The following is a 16599-nucleotide window of genomic DNA, read 5'->3' as shown; positions in this document are numbered from 1 at the left end:
TAACATTTTTGGTACCTGGACTCTAAAAAGTAAAAGAAATTATTACTGTTATTCTTGACTTTCTTTTGGACATGGAATAGATCACCCTAACTCTCTACAATAAAAGCGCAGAAGGTATTAGCTAGGCTTTACCTTGTGTTAAATCTTATAGGTGTTGAGTCCAAATTTATTAGTAAATATTTTTTTGAGAAAATGTACTTACTAGAGCAGAAATTACAGAACATTCAAGAAAATAAAAACTTTTATTGGAGACTGCTTTTTATCTCTGTTTTAGCTGAGATAAAAATACTTTAGGCAAAACAACCACTTAATAGCCAATAAAGTAATTGGGAGTGATTCACAGGCAAGAAGGCAAAATTCTTCTTCAAGATTTTCAGAGTAAATATCATTTGCTGCATGAAAAATCTGTATTGTGATGTTTTTAGATATTTATTCAGCTATACTCGTAATACACTAAAAATGCAAGTTTAGTTTCTGTCTTGTAAATGAATTTATTCTGTGTATTTTTTACTTTTTTTGTGTGTGAGGAGATATAAGGGGGAGAGCCAGTTACAACTTCTCCAGACAGTCAAATATGTCAAAGGAGAGAATTTTCAAATTTTTACTCTGCATCAAATGTATAAACAGCTATTTGTAAAATTAGGAAACACTCAGTCAAGTATTGTAAGTCGCAATGATTTTTTAATTCATGTAGGGAAAAATAGGGATTATTGTACGTTTGTATAAATGGAGGTGACTATTTGATTCTGTTAAAAACTAAGAACCACCTATTGGAGGATTCTGAGAAAATGGCAGTGGCAATACCATAGTTTGTAACTATCCCTGAACCTCCCAGAATTTCAAATACATCCAGGGTTTTGAATACAATATGTTTAGAGAACTTTTGTAATGTGTGTGAATCAAAGTGTGATTCTCACTTCCCGCTGTTCACATAATGTCTCCCTGCCCCTTGCCACTGATCTCATTCAGTTAAGTGAGCAGTAGTGTGGAGAAGCAGATTTGAAATGAGATTGGCAGTCAGACCTGGGTTCAAGTCCAGACTCACCCACTTACCATCCATCAGATGTAGGGCAAATTAGTTTACCCCTTGAACTTCAGTTCTTTTTCTATAAATTGAGCGTAACCTACCCTACAGGGTGATTAGGAATGTTAGAAGCGGTGTATGTAAAATTCTACTGAAGTGACCAGCGTGTCCACAGTTGCTCAAAAAGTAGTAGAAGATGATGTTTGTTGCTGTTGTGACTGTACTGATGTTGCTTTTAGTATCTATATATAGCCTTCAATAGGAAGCAGGAGTCAACATCTCTTCTATTTTTTTTTTCTTTAATTTTATTTTAGCATAGAGTAAAATTGAACTTTTGTGTGCAGTTCTATGAATTTTAACACATGTACAGATTTGTATTATTACTACCACTGTCAGGATACAGAATAGACTGATCACCCCCAGAATATTCCCTTCTGTTTTCTATTACACCATGGCCTCCCTCATCCTATCCCCTGGCAACCCTTACTCTCTTTTCCATCATTTTAGTTTTATCCCTTTTCAACTATGTTGTATAATTGGAGTGATACAGAACCTAATCTTTCAAAATGGGCTTCTTTCACTGAGCATAATTATTTTAAAACCCATCTAAGTTGTGTGTGTCACTAGTTTGTTCTTTTTTATTGCCGAGTAGTGTTCTAGTCTATGAATGTACCACAATTTTTTTTTTTATCTGTTCATTCGTTGAAGGGCATTTCAGATTTTTCCAGCTTTGGCATATTATAAACAGAGATGATATAAGGATTTTTGTATGCAGAAATAAAATGTAAAAACAGTTTTATTTCTCTAGTGTAAACACATAGGGGTGGGACTGCTGGGTCATATGGTAAGTTATGTCTAACTTCATAAGACCTGCCGAACTGTCTTCCAGAGTACTGTACGATTTTACATTCCCCCCACCCCCACCCCCCCGCAGTGTGTGAGCGTGCCAGTTTCTTTGCATCCTCACGAACATTCAGTATTTCTTTTTTTTTCTTTCTTTCTCTTTTAGCCCTTCCGATAGGTGTCTAATGGCATTTCGTCGTGATTTTAAATTTCATTTTACTTCATGACTAATGATGTTGAAAAAACGTTCATGTTATTATCTGGCATCTGTATTTTCTCTTTGGTGAAATGTCTGTTCAAGTTTTATACCTATTTTTAAATTGAATAGTTTATTTTCTTATAGTAGAGTTTTGGGAGTTCTCTATTTTTCTCAATATAAATCCTTTGTCAGATATGTGATTTGCCAACATTTTCTCCCACTCTGTTCTTGAGTTTTTATTTGCTTAACGTTTTGTCTTGCAGAGAAAAAGTGTTTATTGTTTTTGTTTTGTTTAATTTTGATGACATCCAAATTTTGTTCTTTTATGGATCATGCTTTTGGTGACATGTCAAAGAGCTCTTTGATGACCCCAGATCATGAAGATTTTCTCCTGTGTGTTCTTCTCTGACCCATTTTGAACTGATTTTTGTATAAAGTGTGAGATTCAGGTCAAGATCCATTTTTATGCATAAATTTTTATGGATGTCTGATTGTTCCAACAGGATTTGTTGAAAAGGCTATTCTTCTTCCATTGAATTGCCTCTGCACCTTTATCAAAAACCAATGGAGTGTATTTGTAGAAATTTTTTTCTTGACTCTGTTGTGTTTCATTGCTAAATATGTCTATTCCTTTGCCAATCCTGCATCATCCTGATTATGGTAGCTTTGTATTAAGTCTTTCCAGAAGTGTTTCCACTATTCTATTTCCTTTGCCTTTCCATGTAAACTTTAGTCAGTTTATCTCTATCTACAGAATATCCTGCTGGAATTTTGATTAGGGTTATGTTAAAACTATAAATCAATCCTATGTCTTCCAATCCATGAAATCAGTATGAGTTTCCATTTATCTGGGACTGTTTAAGCTCTTTTATCAACATTTTGTAGTTTTTAGCTAGTTTCTGTACGTTTCTATTAGATTTATATTTAAAGGTTTTTAGATTTTTGTGATTTTTTAATTTCAGTTTCTAATCATTAATAGTATATAGAAATATGATTGGTTTTTTGTGTATTGGGCTTATATCCTGCAATCTTGCTAAACTCAATTATTTTTTTAAAGTGTGTGTGTATGCGTGTGTGCATTCCTTGGGATCTTCTACATAGATTCATGTTGTTTCTTAATAAGGATATTTTTATTTCCTAATTTCCAATCTATATGCCTTTTATTTCTTCTTCTTGTCTTATTGCACTGGCTAGGACTTCTAGTAAAAGGTTGAATAGTAGTTGTGAAAGATAACATCCTTGCCACGTTCTTGATCTTTGGGAGAAAGCATTAAGCCTTTCATCATTAACTATGATGTTAGCTATAGATTTTTGTAGATGTCCTTTATCAGGTGGAGGAAATTCTCTTCTTTATCTAATTTGTTGAGAGTTTTATCATTTCTAGATGTTGAATTTTGTCAAATGCATTTTCTGCATCAATTGCTATGATCATGTAGTTTTTCTTCTTTAAACTCTTAAGTAAACCAGATTTTCAGTCATTATTTCTTTATATATTCTTTTGCTCTGTGCTTTTCTCCTCTCTTTCTGGAACTCAGATGATATGAATATTAGGCTTTTTGTTACTTCCTACAAATCCCTGAGGTCCTGTTCATTTTTTTCTCCAATCTTTTGCTCAAATTAGATAATTTCTATCAATCTATACTCAAATCTTCTGACTCTTTCCTCTATCCATCTCCATTCTGTTGACTGAGGCCATGCAGTAAAATTTTATTTCATTTGTTGAATTTTTCATTTCTAACATTTTCATTTGTTTTTTCTTTATATCTTCTGTTTCTTTGCTGAGACTTCATCTTTCCATATATTTCAAGAGTGTTCTCTTTTATTTGTTAGCTAATATTTATAATAACTGCTTTAAAGTGCTTGTCAGATAATTTAAATACTTGTTTCATCCCAGTATTGCTATTGAGATTTTCCTTTTTTTTTTTTTTTTTTTTGTATGTTAAGTAATTTTGGACTGTACCCTAGACTTTAGAATGTTATATCTTGAGACTCTGGTTTGTGCTTAAATCTTAAGGCAAGTATTGTCATTTTTGCTCTAGAAGGCAATTGCCCCAATTAGGTTCAGGCCACAAATTCGAGGTTCTACAAAATTTCTGTGGATTCTAAAGCCTTTGAAAAGTGCTATTTGGATCAGTCTCTCATGTATACCACCTGGTGGCCAGCCTGGGATTTGGGTGTTAGCCTATCCCATATTTCATTACTCAAAGTCTATGTAGTATGTTTAGGGTCAGACCCACACAGGTGCAGCTCAGGAGTAATCCAAAAGTTCATAAACAACTTTAAGGGGTTACTTTCCCAAACTCCTCCTCATCATAATATCCTCAATACTTCTTGGATCCCTGAGGCTGTACCACTCCAGTTCTCCAGCCAGCTAGCTGGGGTGTTTTTTACCCCACTCTGCTGCATGCTTTCTTGACTGAGCCCTTGTTGGAGCTAAGTAATCAGAAGCCAGAGAGAAAGAAAGCTATGGGGAGTCACTCCATTCTCTTGGGATCACAGCGCCTCTGACTGGAGAGGAATGTTGCCCTGCCTCAGAGTTTTAGTCTCCTGCCAACCTCCATTGCCACTGCTGCCTCCACTACCACAGAATAACTGGTGTCTGGGGTACACAAGAATTAAAACACTATTTTTAAAGAAAAAATAATAATAAATGAGGGTTTCCACACTTTCTATGAGCATCTGGCTTCTTGAGCCAGAGCTAGAGGACTTCTCCTGGAACTAATGCTCACTTCTGAGTGTTGGGCTGCATCGAGTTCACATGGGGTGGGTGCTAAACCCACTACCAGTTCTGGTACTTTGTATCGTGGTCTTGTTCCCCAATCTTCCTGCTCTCATTTACTTTTCCTAGTCCTTAGATATCTGTTCTGTGCATTCTCTCCAGTTGCCACAGCTGAATTTGATAGGACAGGCTAGAGTGTGCTTCTTCCATCTTACCCAGGATGGGACCAGTCCTCTCTTTTCAGCAGGGAAAAGACCATGGCTATATATGTGTGATAGACCCTTGAGCCATCAATGTTGTTTAAGTAAAAAATCTTCTAAACTCCAGTGTTTCAAAGACAGAAATGTTTTCATTGTGAGACCTCAGATCTTTCTGAGGCCTGTGCTGGGAGGATATAAATAGGGTGGGAATTTAGAGAGGGGGCTTCTTAAGGGCTAAAAACACAATGATGGCGCCATTGTGGGAAGCTGAGTGAAAGGTGCATGGGTGCCCTCTCTACTATTTGTGTGAACTTTTGTGAGTCTGTAATTATCTCAAAATAAAAATTTAAAACACATTCACACAGTTATGGGAGTCATTGTACAATAGAGGGAGCCAATGAGAAAAAAGAGTAGCGTAGGGTAATAACTGCCACTTGCCACTGAGTCGACTGTGACTCATGGTGACCCCATGTGTGACAGAGTAGAACTGTGCTCCATAGGGTTTTCAAGGCTGTGACCTTTCAGAAGCTGATTGCCAAGCCTTCCTTCCGAGCTGCTTCTGGACATACAAAGGAGAGGGAGAACAAGAGACAAAGACAGGGAGCTTAAGGGCATGTCCTTCATGCCCTCCTTTTTCCTTCATGGCTGCCCTTTGCATGTTTGCAAAGTGGTCCAGCTATAATGAAGGTTCAGGCCTGGTGGTTCCATTTCCCACAAACCTCTGATGTCCCCATCACCTGTAAAATAAAGTCTAAACTCCTTCCCACAGCGCACAGGTTCCTTCAGCCTCTAGCTTCATCCTGTCCCATTCACTTGTCTCCCACTGCGTGTCTTCAACCATTCCTTTCCCCAGATGCACCATGATGCTCTGTGCCTTTGCCTAAGCTCATTCCAGCACTGGCCAACCCCCCATGTACCCTCCTCCTCCAAAGTGGACTATGAGCTCCACGACAGCAGGAACCACAGCAGGTTTTGCTCACTGTAACCCAACAGCAAGCACAGTCACTCGATAGAGCATGAAGGCTCCCTCTGTGCCAGGCATTGAACTAGGTGGTGGGAGTAAACCAATGGGTAAACCAGACAAAAATCCGTACTCACATGTGACAGGCAATAAAAACATAAAGAAATAAATTCTCTCATATTTTAGAAATTGCAGTCAGTGATATGGAGAAAACTAAATCAATTGGGTGAGGTAAGGGTATGGGTGTGGGTTCAATTTAAATTAGGATCTTCAGGGAAGGCCTCACTAACAAAATGGGATCTTAGCAAAGATTTGAGGCAGTGAGGGAGTGAGCTGTGTGGATATCTGGGGGAAGAAGTTTCTAGAAAGTATTAGAATTAGTCATTCCTTGCCATCGCCTCAGAACTTTGTGAACATCTGTTTTAACAGAGGAGCCCTGGTGGCGCAGTGGTCAAGAGCTTGGCTGCTAACCAAAAGGTCAGTAGTTTGAATCCACCAGCTGCTCCTTGGAAACCCCTGTGTGCAGCTCTACTCTGTCCGATAGGGTCTCTATGAGTCGTAATCGACTTGACAGCAACGGGTTTGGTTTTGGTATAGTAACATACATTTGGTTGTACCTTATTTTATAATTAATCACTTACTCATTTCCCTCATTAAATTACAAGATCTTAAAAACAAAGATGATAGTTTCAACAGTAGTCATTAGCATTTACTGTACATCATTATGCGTCAGACATTAGGCTCTTTAAAAGTGATATTTAATCCTCCCAGTGAATTAACAAAGAAAGGGCTAGGTTTACCATTTTATACATAAGAGAACTGAGGTCAAGAAAATTCCCTGAAGTCACACAAACAGAACATAGCAGAACCACCTTATGAATCCGTTTGTGGCACTAAATTCCAGGTTCTTTCCAGAAAGCAACAACTTCTAGCACTTTCCTTTCTGCCCACTCCGCTTTGTAAGCAATTTGCTTTGTAAGCAACATGTACTCAAAATAGGTTTAATGGATCAGTGAAGGGCCAGTTTAGTAACTCATCTTATGTGTATGGCCAATTAACTTTTATTTTCAAATAAAATAATACTTCAGTGTTGTTGTTAGTTGACATTGTGTTGATTTCAACTCATGGTGACCCCATGTGTGCAGAGTAGAACTGTGTTCCATAGGGTTTTCAAGACTGTGACCTTTCAAAGTAGATCACTAGGCCTGTCTTCCGAAGCACATTTGGGTGGGTTTGAACCACCAACCTTTCTGCTAGTACTCGAGAACTTAGCTGTTTGCTCACCCAGGGACTCCGTCAATAGACCACAAAAACTGTATATAGAACTAATAGCTAACATTCACATGCCACTGTTCTGGCCACTTCATAAAAACTAAAAAACATAAAAAAAACTTCATAGGTATTAAAAATTAGTAAGGAAGACTTTTGAGGGGGAGGCCAAATATATGAGTTGTTTATAAAGGGTCAGTTCCTAACTAAAGAGAAAGTAACTCTCCAGTTTTTCCATAACTGTCAATTTTAGCCCTTGCAGCTCTGTCAAGGTATTATTTTAATTTTCCACATGCCTTCCTTATGGTGTTGCCCATAGAAAGCATCCATGAACAAGGCAGCCAGAATGCACTGAGGAAAAGCATTAACTGGAAAATAACATCTCATATGTCCCCAGTATAATTTTTCAGAATCTTTCTCTGTGGAATTTGCAAAATTAAGGAAAATGATGGCAATTAAGTTAAATTGTATGCTCCAAATAAACATACAGAAGATGTACACGTATTTTAAGATGCATATGTATTTAACAGTTGAGTTAATAATTTGAAAACCAAAATCCTTAGAGTTGTTTATGAGAAACCGTATCTACTCTTGACCAGTCCTAGGTCCACTGAATGGGAAGGTTATGTAGTTTGGAATTTTGCATAGGCTGTGCTTCCTTGACCCACATCATGTGGGGAAAGACAACTCACAATTATCTGTCAGTCATATGGACAGATAATCCCATTAACACTTGTATTTGGTCTTTGGAAACTCCCATGATTTGGGGTAGCAGCTGCAGGCTTGGGTAATTGGTATAATGCTCCAAGGAATGAACCAAGAAATGGAGAGGGGGATGGGAGGCAACTTGAGGAAGTGTGCTAAAGTGCAATGAATCACTTTTATATGGTCTTCTGTGGTAAAGCCATGGTCTTGTAACTCTCACAAAAGGAGTGACTGAGACTATGCAAATTGAGTGATTTATGGTCCACCGAGGGAATTGGTCAGTCCTTGGTCTTGGTGGAAGGACCATGCCTTGAAATTGACAAGGAATAGGCTCATATAAGGGCCAATTCCACAGAGGTTCGGGAGGACCTAGCTACCATCAATAAGAAGAGTCTGGAGCAGAGTGCATCCTTTGAACCAAAGACCCAGGGTCCCTGAGTTGAAAACTTCCTAGACCCAGGAAAAAGAGCAAACGATGAAGACAGCATGAGACAACAAGAGACAGTGGCAGTGGGCTTGCTGGCTCAAAGAGTGAAGTGGCTGTGTAGGCTTGCTGGCCTAGGGAACAAGGTAGCTGCGGTGGGCTTGCTGGCCTAGAGAGCAAGTATCTTCCTCAGGAGGCTCGCCAGCAGAGCTAAAAGAGTTCTAACACTTTCCAGTGCATGGCAGAGTCCTGAGTATGCCCCATGTAGGGGTTGCCTTGAAGGATCTTGTGCAGAGGTCTTCCTACAGCAGAACAAAGCCAGATGCCTCTGGGCAGGAAACTTGCCAGTGGAGCTAAAAGAGCTGTAACTCTTGCTTGTGCAAGGCAGGAGAGGCCTGAGTGTGCCCCCTGTAATGGCTGCACACCCTTTCCCTTGCTTGGAGGCAAGAGAGCCCTGCAGGCCCTGGTAGCATTGTGGGAGCCGTCAGCAGAGGCTTAGAAGGGCCCGGCGGCAGAGCAGAAGCCTCAGGAGCCATGGGGATGCGCCCACCACCACCACTGGGCAGCATGGTGATAGCCGGAACACAGCATCTGACCTGAACTAAGGCGCGCCTGCCCAGCAACATAAGAATGGACATGGGGAAGGGTAAGCATTTCTCAAGGATTCTTGGTAGCACAGTGGTTCAGCGCTCAGTTGCTAACTGAAGGGTCAGTGGTTTGAACCTACCAGCTGCTCCAGGAGAAAGATGTGGTAGTCTGCTTCTGTAAAGATTACAGCTTTGGAAATCCTATGGGGCAGTTCTACTCCATCCTGTCGGATCTCTATGGTTGGAATTGACTTGATGGCGATGGGGTTTTTTTATTTTTTTGATCTAAGAGTTTCCCCTTTGAGAATCTGTTGTTATTGTATAGTTTGCTTTCTATAAGTAATAATAATGGCTTTCACTGTGCCAACACCATGTGTCCCATGTGTCCAGCTCAATCACAGATGAACATAGCACCCATGGAATGGTTGATGCCAGTGGGTGGACGTGCCATTCCTAGCAGTCTTATAGCTGCCTGGAAGTTTGAGACACGGCCTGTGTGCATGTGCATTGCAGATAGATAAACATGTACATGCATACACGTTTAGTAAAATTGCACATCAGCCTACCAGCTGGTCATGGAAATCCATGCAGCTGCCTGTGGAGCACTCAACAGATATCAAAGTGGAAGCAGACAGGGGTCTGAGAAGCTTAAAGGGATTGGAACCTCATCCTGGGCCCACAGTTGGCCTCACTGCCCCAGGATGCAGTGGCCTCGCTTGACAAGTTACACTAACTTAATCCCACAGGAATCTGAAGTCGGCTCCAAAATGCTCACTGTTATCATTAAAATGAGAAATAAAAGTGTCACAAGGACATGAACAGAACATTCCTTCTCTGCAATGTGATCAAGCTAGATGTCAAGCCCAACCATGAGCACGAGCCGGGTTATTTACCAGGCAAGTCCACTGCTCTAACTGCTTATGGTCTGCATGATTAGTAGGCTCCTGGGTCAGGTCCCACATCCTCACATGGGAACGAGAAAGCATCCTGGTGACCGTGAAACCCTAAGCAGAGCTAGAGGAGTGGAAGCCCTGGTGACCAATGGTCAGGCCTGGGGCTATCTTGTCAGTGGGTCTAGAAATACAGCTGGACTCCATGACCAGCTGTTAGGCCAATATGAGATTTTGCTAAACACACACTTCCCTAAGTTGCTTCCCATCCATTCCCCATTTCTCAGATGCACTCCTTGGAGCACTATACCAGTTATTCAAGTCAGCAGCTGCTATCCCCAAATACTCACTGAAATCATACCTCTGGGTGCACCCTTGACTGCCCTTTCCCCTCTGGACTGGGGGACAACACCACCATTAGACTGGACATATTTCAAATAAGATAAAAAAAAAAAAACCTTTGTCCAGTATCAGACATCCAAGACATCCTCTGGCCTGGCCCCATTAGGGTAGACACATTCTATCTTTAGGTAGATGAGTATATTTACACAGTTTTGAAAATAAACTGAACCCACTAGGATCATTTGTGGTGAGTTTCTTTCTGGCACTCTTATCAATTAATCAGTATGTTTTATTTCTCTTCTGTTGGGGAAGGCCGTAACCCAATAGGTTGCAGCTTATTGTTCTTGGTTGCTGTTGAGTAGATTGCAACTATCAGTGGCCTAACTTCGCTGACTTCACTCAAACGTCTTTCCCATCTTGGCTACTTCAAATTAAATCCTTCTGACCTGGAAAGCCAAGAACACCACAAAGTCTTTCTTGATGTTGCCACATGGGCAAACCATCCCCACTGCCCAGGCCCACCCCACTGCTTTGTGGTGGACACTTTTCTTCACTGACATGTGTGTTCACGCAGGGCTCCTTAAGGTCAAGGAATTATGTGCCATTCCTTTTAGTGGCACTCAGTGCCGCAGCCTGGTGCTCGGCAGAGTGGACTATTCAGTTGAGTTGAAGAGGGAAGGATCCAAAGAACTGTCTGTAAAGGAAGAGCCTCTGATACTGTGGCTCACACTTGGAGTTGTATACAGTCAAACACTCTTTATGATAAAAGACATGGGATAGCTATAGTAACTGTGCAAACTAAAACCAATGAAAAACATTCTCTTTGATTAGGCAGGAAAAGAATGGTGCTGCATACTAAGAACTCCCACTTAAACAAAAGCCTTCATGTCAGCCTATGAACATGCATTGATGGCCTCCAGACTGGATGCTGGAGGTCTGGAAATGAAGAGGAAAGGGCCCTTCCCTTAACCCCTAAAGGTTTACCAGGAGCAGGCTGCTAATCAGCCACTGCTACTACAGTCAGGTAACTGCCAAAATGAGGGGTTCAGGGTACTTAGAACGCAGGAGAAGGGCCCAGGTCTGCTGGGGATGGTCACAGATGACTTTATGGAGGAGACAGCCTTTGAACTAAGGCTCAGGTGGAACAGGCATTTACCAATTTATCCAGAGGGACAGGTGTATGCGTGTGCACACGTGTGTGTGTGTGTGTGTGTGTGTGTTTCTAAGATGTGTGTTCCAGTCAGAGGAAACAGAACTTGCAAAAGTATGGAGGCAGAGAAACCAGAAAAGGTAAAGGCATTCAGTACTGCTGGAGAACGTAATATGGTTGGGGAGGAAACAGCAGGAGGTGAGGTGAGAGTGGGTGGACAGACCGATCTCAAAGGGCCTGGTTTTCAGTGCAGAGAAGCATTGAAGGACTTTAAAAAGGAAAGTCACAGGATCATATTTGTGTGCCAGAAAATTTCATTTGGGAATTTATGAGGCTGTAGCTTTCAAAGCCAGAGTTTGTGGCTGCCAAGCAAGACCCTGAGGAGCACTGGATCAGTGTGTGTGTGTGTGTGTGTGTGTGTGTGTGTGTAGAGTAGGGGGGCGACGTATTGTTAGTTACTGTATTCCTCATAGCAACACATGGGGGCACTAGGGCTCAGGTCTAAAGGCAGAAGGTGTCTGCCACCCCCCAGGCAAGAGATAATGGGCAAATGGGAGCACGTCAGAGATCAGTCTCCCTGTGAGCTGGTCATGTTAAACCCTGCCCAGGCAGAGCGTGCTCTCTGTACTCCATCAGGCTCACAGATGCTCTGGTTGCCTCTAAGTCGTGGATTGAGAATGGGACCTGAACAACCGGTCCTGGTGTTAAGAGTTCACTTGACCGACAAAGCTCCTCTATTGCTCTGCTTCCAGTGACCTGTCGCCTCAGCACAGAAAGGGATATTCCTTCACTCGATCCTTCATTCATTCAAAATTATTTCTCTAATTCCCAGCAGGCATTCCCTCTCATGCATTTTGGAAGCATAAAGATGAAAAATGCACATGGCACTCTCAAGGAGCACATAGTTGATAAACAGCCAACTAAAACACAAAAACTCACGCTGTAGTAGAAGCACTTGTCTATTGAATGGTCCCTGCTCACATCTCTTCACCAATGGTTTATGAAGCACCTACCACGTGCTAGGTGCTAGACATGCAATGGAGAGCCAAAAAAGTAGACCCGATTTCATGAATATTTTACACTTCAGTGGATAAGAAAACTAATAACAGTAAAATTAAATTAAATTAATACAATGGTTATATATTAATCCCTAGGTCAGGTCTGAGAGAACACTAAAAAATGTTATTGTCTTTAATCAACTTAATTTATACTTTGAAATTAATGTTGGTATGAATTTTAAGCTCAACCATTTTTGGAGCTATTTCCCATCTCTACCAGATTGGTGTTTTAAGGCCCATAGAGTTACATGACACCAAGAACTGGGGAGAGCTCTGGCTACCAGTTTTCAGGTCCACTCACACCTCTGAGTTGTCCTTCATCCCACGGGCAGATACTCCTCAAGTCTGGAGGCTCCCCTTGGAGTTCTGGATTTATAGGAAGGTGAGATTGGCCTTCTAAAGGAATGCTGTGCAACCATAAAAGGAAACGAGGATTATCTTTTCATGTTACTAAATTTTACAAAGCAACACGTGGAACACTATAGTGTGCTACCCTTTATCTAAGAAATGCAAGGGGAGATGAATATATGTATATTTGCTTTTAAATTCATGTGCTACATAACATCCCTTCAGGCAACATCTGACTACATATATGTCCGTGGTCCTATAAGATTATAATAGAGTTCAGAAATCCCAATCAGAGAATGGGACATAGTGGACGTAACTGGATGTAGCAAATGCAACAACTCACTGCAGGCAACACATGTATTTCATGTCTGATGTATACAAAGGAGTTGCACTGCTAGGTGTATAATGGGATAGTACAGTAACCTATAACACATATGTCTTGATAGTCACAATTAATGCCTGTTACTCTCTTATGTATGTAACTGTACTGTACTTTCTATCCTTATTTTAGTGTGAACTTTCCCTATGTACAAATTAAAAGTTTACCATGTAACAGCATATTCTTCAACTCACAGGCAGCAGCAGCCAATCTGGTGTATCACTTATCTCTTGAGTGTTGCAGCTTTATCTCTCTGTTTAATTTTCTCTCAAAAATATTGCTGTTAAGTGCATCATGGCTCCCAAATGCAGCAAAACCATTACTAGGGCTAGCAGCAGCAAGAGGCAAAGGAGAAGTATTGATATGAAAGTGAAACAAAAGCTTATTAAACAACACGAAGGTGGAAAATCAGGGATTGCTGTTGGTCATGATTAAGGCATGTTCGTGCAGTGTCCAAATCACATAACTCCCCTGTTTTATAAAACATATTTTGGACGTTAGCTGACACATGACTGTATTAAGAAAAGAGAAGACAAAAACTAACTCAAAATGGATCAAAGACCTAAATATAAAACCTAAAACAATAAATATCATGGAAGAAAGAATAGAGACAATACTAGGGGCCCTAATACATGGCATAACTAACAATGCACAAATACCAAAAGATAAACTAGGTAACTGGGAGCTCCTAAAAATTAAACTTACACTCATCAAAAGACTTCACCGAAAGAGTAAAAAGAGAACCTACAGACTGGAAAAAAAAATTTTGACCATGTCATATCTGACAAAGGTCTTCTCTCTAAAATCTATAGAATACTTCAACACTTCAACAACGAAAAGATAAATAACCCACTTAAAAAGTGGGCAAAGGATATGAACAGACACTTTACCAAAGAAGACATTCAGGCTGCTAACAGATACATGAGGAAATGCTCATGATCATTAGCCACTAGAGAAATGCAAATCAAAACTACAATGAGATACCATCTCACCCCAACATTAGTGGCACTAATAAGAAAATAAAAAAATGTTGGAGAGGTTGTGGGGAGATTGGAACTCTTATGTACTTCTGGTGGAAATGTAAAACGTTACAACCACAATGGAAAATGATATGGCACCTCCTTAAAAAGCTAGAAATAGCATACAATCCAGCAGTCCCACTGTTAGGAATATATCCTAGAGAAATAAGAGCCATCATATGAGTAGACATATGCAAACCCATGTTCATTGCAGCATTAGTCACAATAGCAAAAAGATGGAAACAACCTAAGTGCCCATCAACAGATGAATGGATAAACAAATTATGGTACATACACACAATGGAATACTACCCAACAGTAAAGAACAATGATGAATCTGGGGAACATCTCACAATATGAATGAATCTGGAGGGCATTATGCTGCGTGAAATAAGTCAATCACAAAAGGACAGATATTGTATGAGGCCACTATTATGAAAACCCAAGAAAAGTTTTATACACAGAAAAAAAACAATTTTTGATGGTTATGAGGGAAGGGGGGGTGGGGAGAGGAAATCACTAACTAGATAATAGACAAGTACTAACTTTGGTGAAGGGAAAGACAACACACAATAAGAAGAAATCAGCACAACTTGACCAAGGCAAAGTCATAGAAGCTTCCTAGATACATCCGAACACATCTTGAGGGACCGAGTTACTGGAGTTGAGGCCTGGGGACCGTGGTCTCAGGGGATACCTAGGTCAATTGGCATAACATAGTTCATGAAGAAATGTTCTACATTCTACTTTGGTGAGTAGGATCTGGGGTCTTAAAAGCTTGAGATGTAAAAATATATCTATTGGTCCCATCACTTTCTGAGCAAAGGAGAATGAAGAAAACCAAAGACACAAGGAAAATATTAATCTAAAGGCCCAATGGGCCACATGAACCACAGCCTCCACCAGCCTAAGCCCAGAAGAACTAGATGGTGCCCAGCAACTACTACCTACCGCTCTGACAGGGTAGAGGGTCCTGAACAGAGCGGGAGAAAAACATAAAACAAAATTCAAATTTACAAAAAAAAAGACGAGACTTACTGGTCTGACAGAGCCTGGAGGAACCCCCGAGACTATGACCTCCAGACACCCTGCTAACTCAGAACGGAAGCCACTCTCAAAATCTGCCTTTCAGCCAAAGATTAGACAGGCCTATAAAACAGATAATAACACACATGAGGAACATGCTTCTTAGTTCAGTCAAGAATATGAGTCCAAATGAGCAACACCTGCCCAAAAAGCAAAGACAAGAACGCAGGAAGGAACAGGAAAACTGGATGAATGAACATGGAGAACCCAGCGTGAAAAGGAAAAGGGGGAGAGTGCTGACACATTACAGAGGTTGCAACTAATTCCCCCCCAAAAATTTGTGTATAAAGTTTTGAATGAAAAACTAATTTGCAATATAAACTTTCACCTAAAACTCAATAAAATTTTGAAAGGGGGGGAAGGATAAACCATAAAATATTTTTCAATGATTATCTATAGAGGATGGGCGAGGATAAAGTGAGGGTTTGTTGAGTGTACTTTGTTTGAATAAATTGAATTTGGAGCCATGTAAATATTTTTCATAGCTATAAGACAAAATTACATTTATGAGTCAATCCCTAAAAATTAAAAGAAAAATGAAAGGAAACTCTTTATACAGTTGGTGGTTTAATTATACAGGGATATATTCCAAGTGACTTTAAAACATAATAGTTTTACTTATTCCTATTGAGATATACCCTAAAGGCAAAAAGAATTGCCAAAAAAAAATTAGACCATTTTCAGCAACCCTACTGATTGCAGTAGTACAGATACTGTTATTCTAGCTCTGGTATACACATATTATGTAATCAAGCAAATAAGTAGTTATGTTAATGTCATTAAAAACAGGATTTTTGGGGAGAGAAGAGATACAAATGTACCATTGTTATGTAAAAACACATAGTCCTAAATTTGAATTGGAAATATTAGTATGGACTCATATGTATTTTAAAAACAGATATTTCGTAGGTTTGTCCACTAAAAGTCTTAGAAACAAGAATCAACCCAGTAGCAATGAGAACCTCTAACATCCAGAATGTGGTTGCCATCTATCATTTCTCATAAAAGGGGCCAGGCTCCTTGGGGCAAGGCTGCCAACATCACAAAGAGGATGAATCAGACACTATACGCCTCTTTATGGAAGTAGCAACACCACTCAAAAAGTAGTCATAGTCTTACTAAAAATGAATTGAACCTGAGTCTGATAAAATCTCTGAATTTAACCACAAAATGGCACGATATACAAAGGACAGAGGAGCAGGTTGTATGACAACACAGGAATGTAGCATCTTAATCCAGGCTGTGGGTTTCTTCAACAAATAAATTACAAGGGAAATAAAGGATATGGAGGTAAATTCTACAGATCAAGGGTAAACAGACTTCTTCAGTGAAGGGCCACAGAATACATATTTCAGGCTTTGTGGGTCAGATGGAAACCCTGGTGGCGTAGTGGTTA

At 40.1% G+C, this 16599-nt stretch overlaps 1 protein-coding gene across 4 annotated transcripts in view; it reads left to right on the top strand.

Annotated features, from left to right (window-relative positions):
- Positions 1-16599, top strand: part of OTUD7A (OTU deubiquitinase 7A) — a 390159-nt gene that overhangs the window by 216007 nt on the left and 157553 nt on the right. The gene's annotated exons all lie outside the window — the stretch shown is intronic.

This window comes from Elephas maximus, chromosome 13, assembly GCF_024166365.1.
Source record: "Elephas maximus indicus isolate mEleMax1 chromosome 13, mEleMax1 primary haplotype, whole genome shotgun sequence".
Lineage (NCBI taxonomy): Eukaryota > Metazoa > Chordata > Mammalia > Proboscidea > Elephantidae > Elephas > Elephas maximus.
Note: the sequence above shows the minus strand (reverse complement) of the source record. Positions and strands in the feature narration are given on the sequence as shown.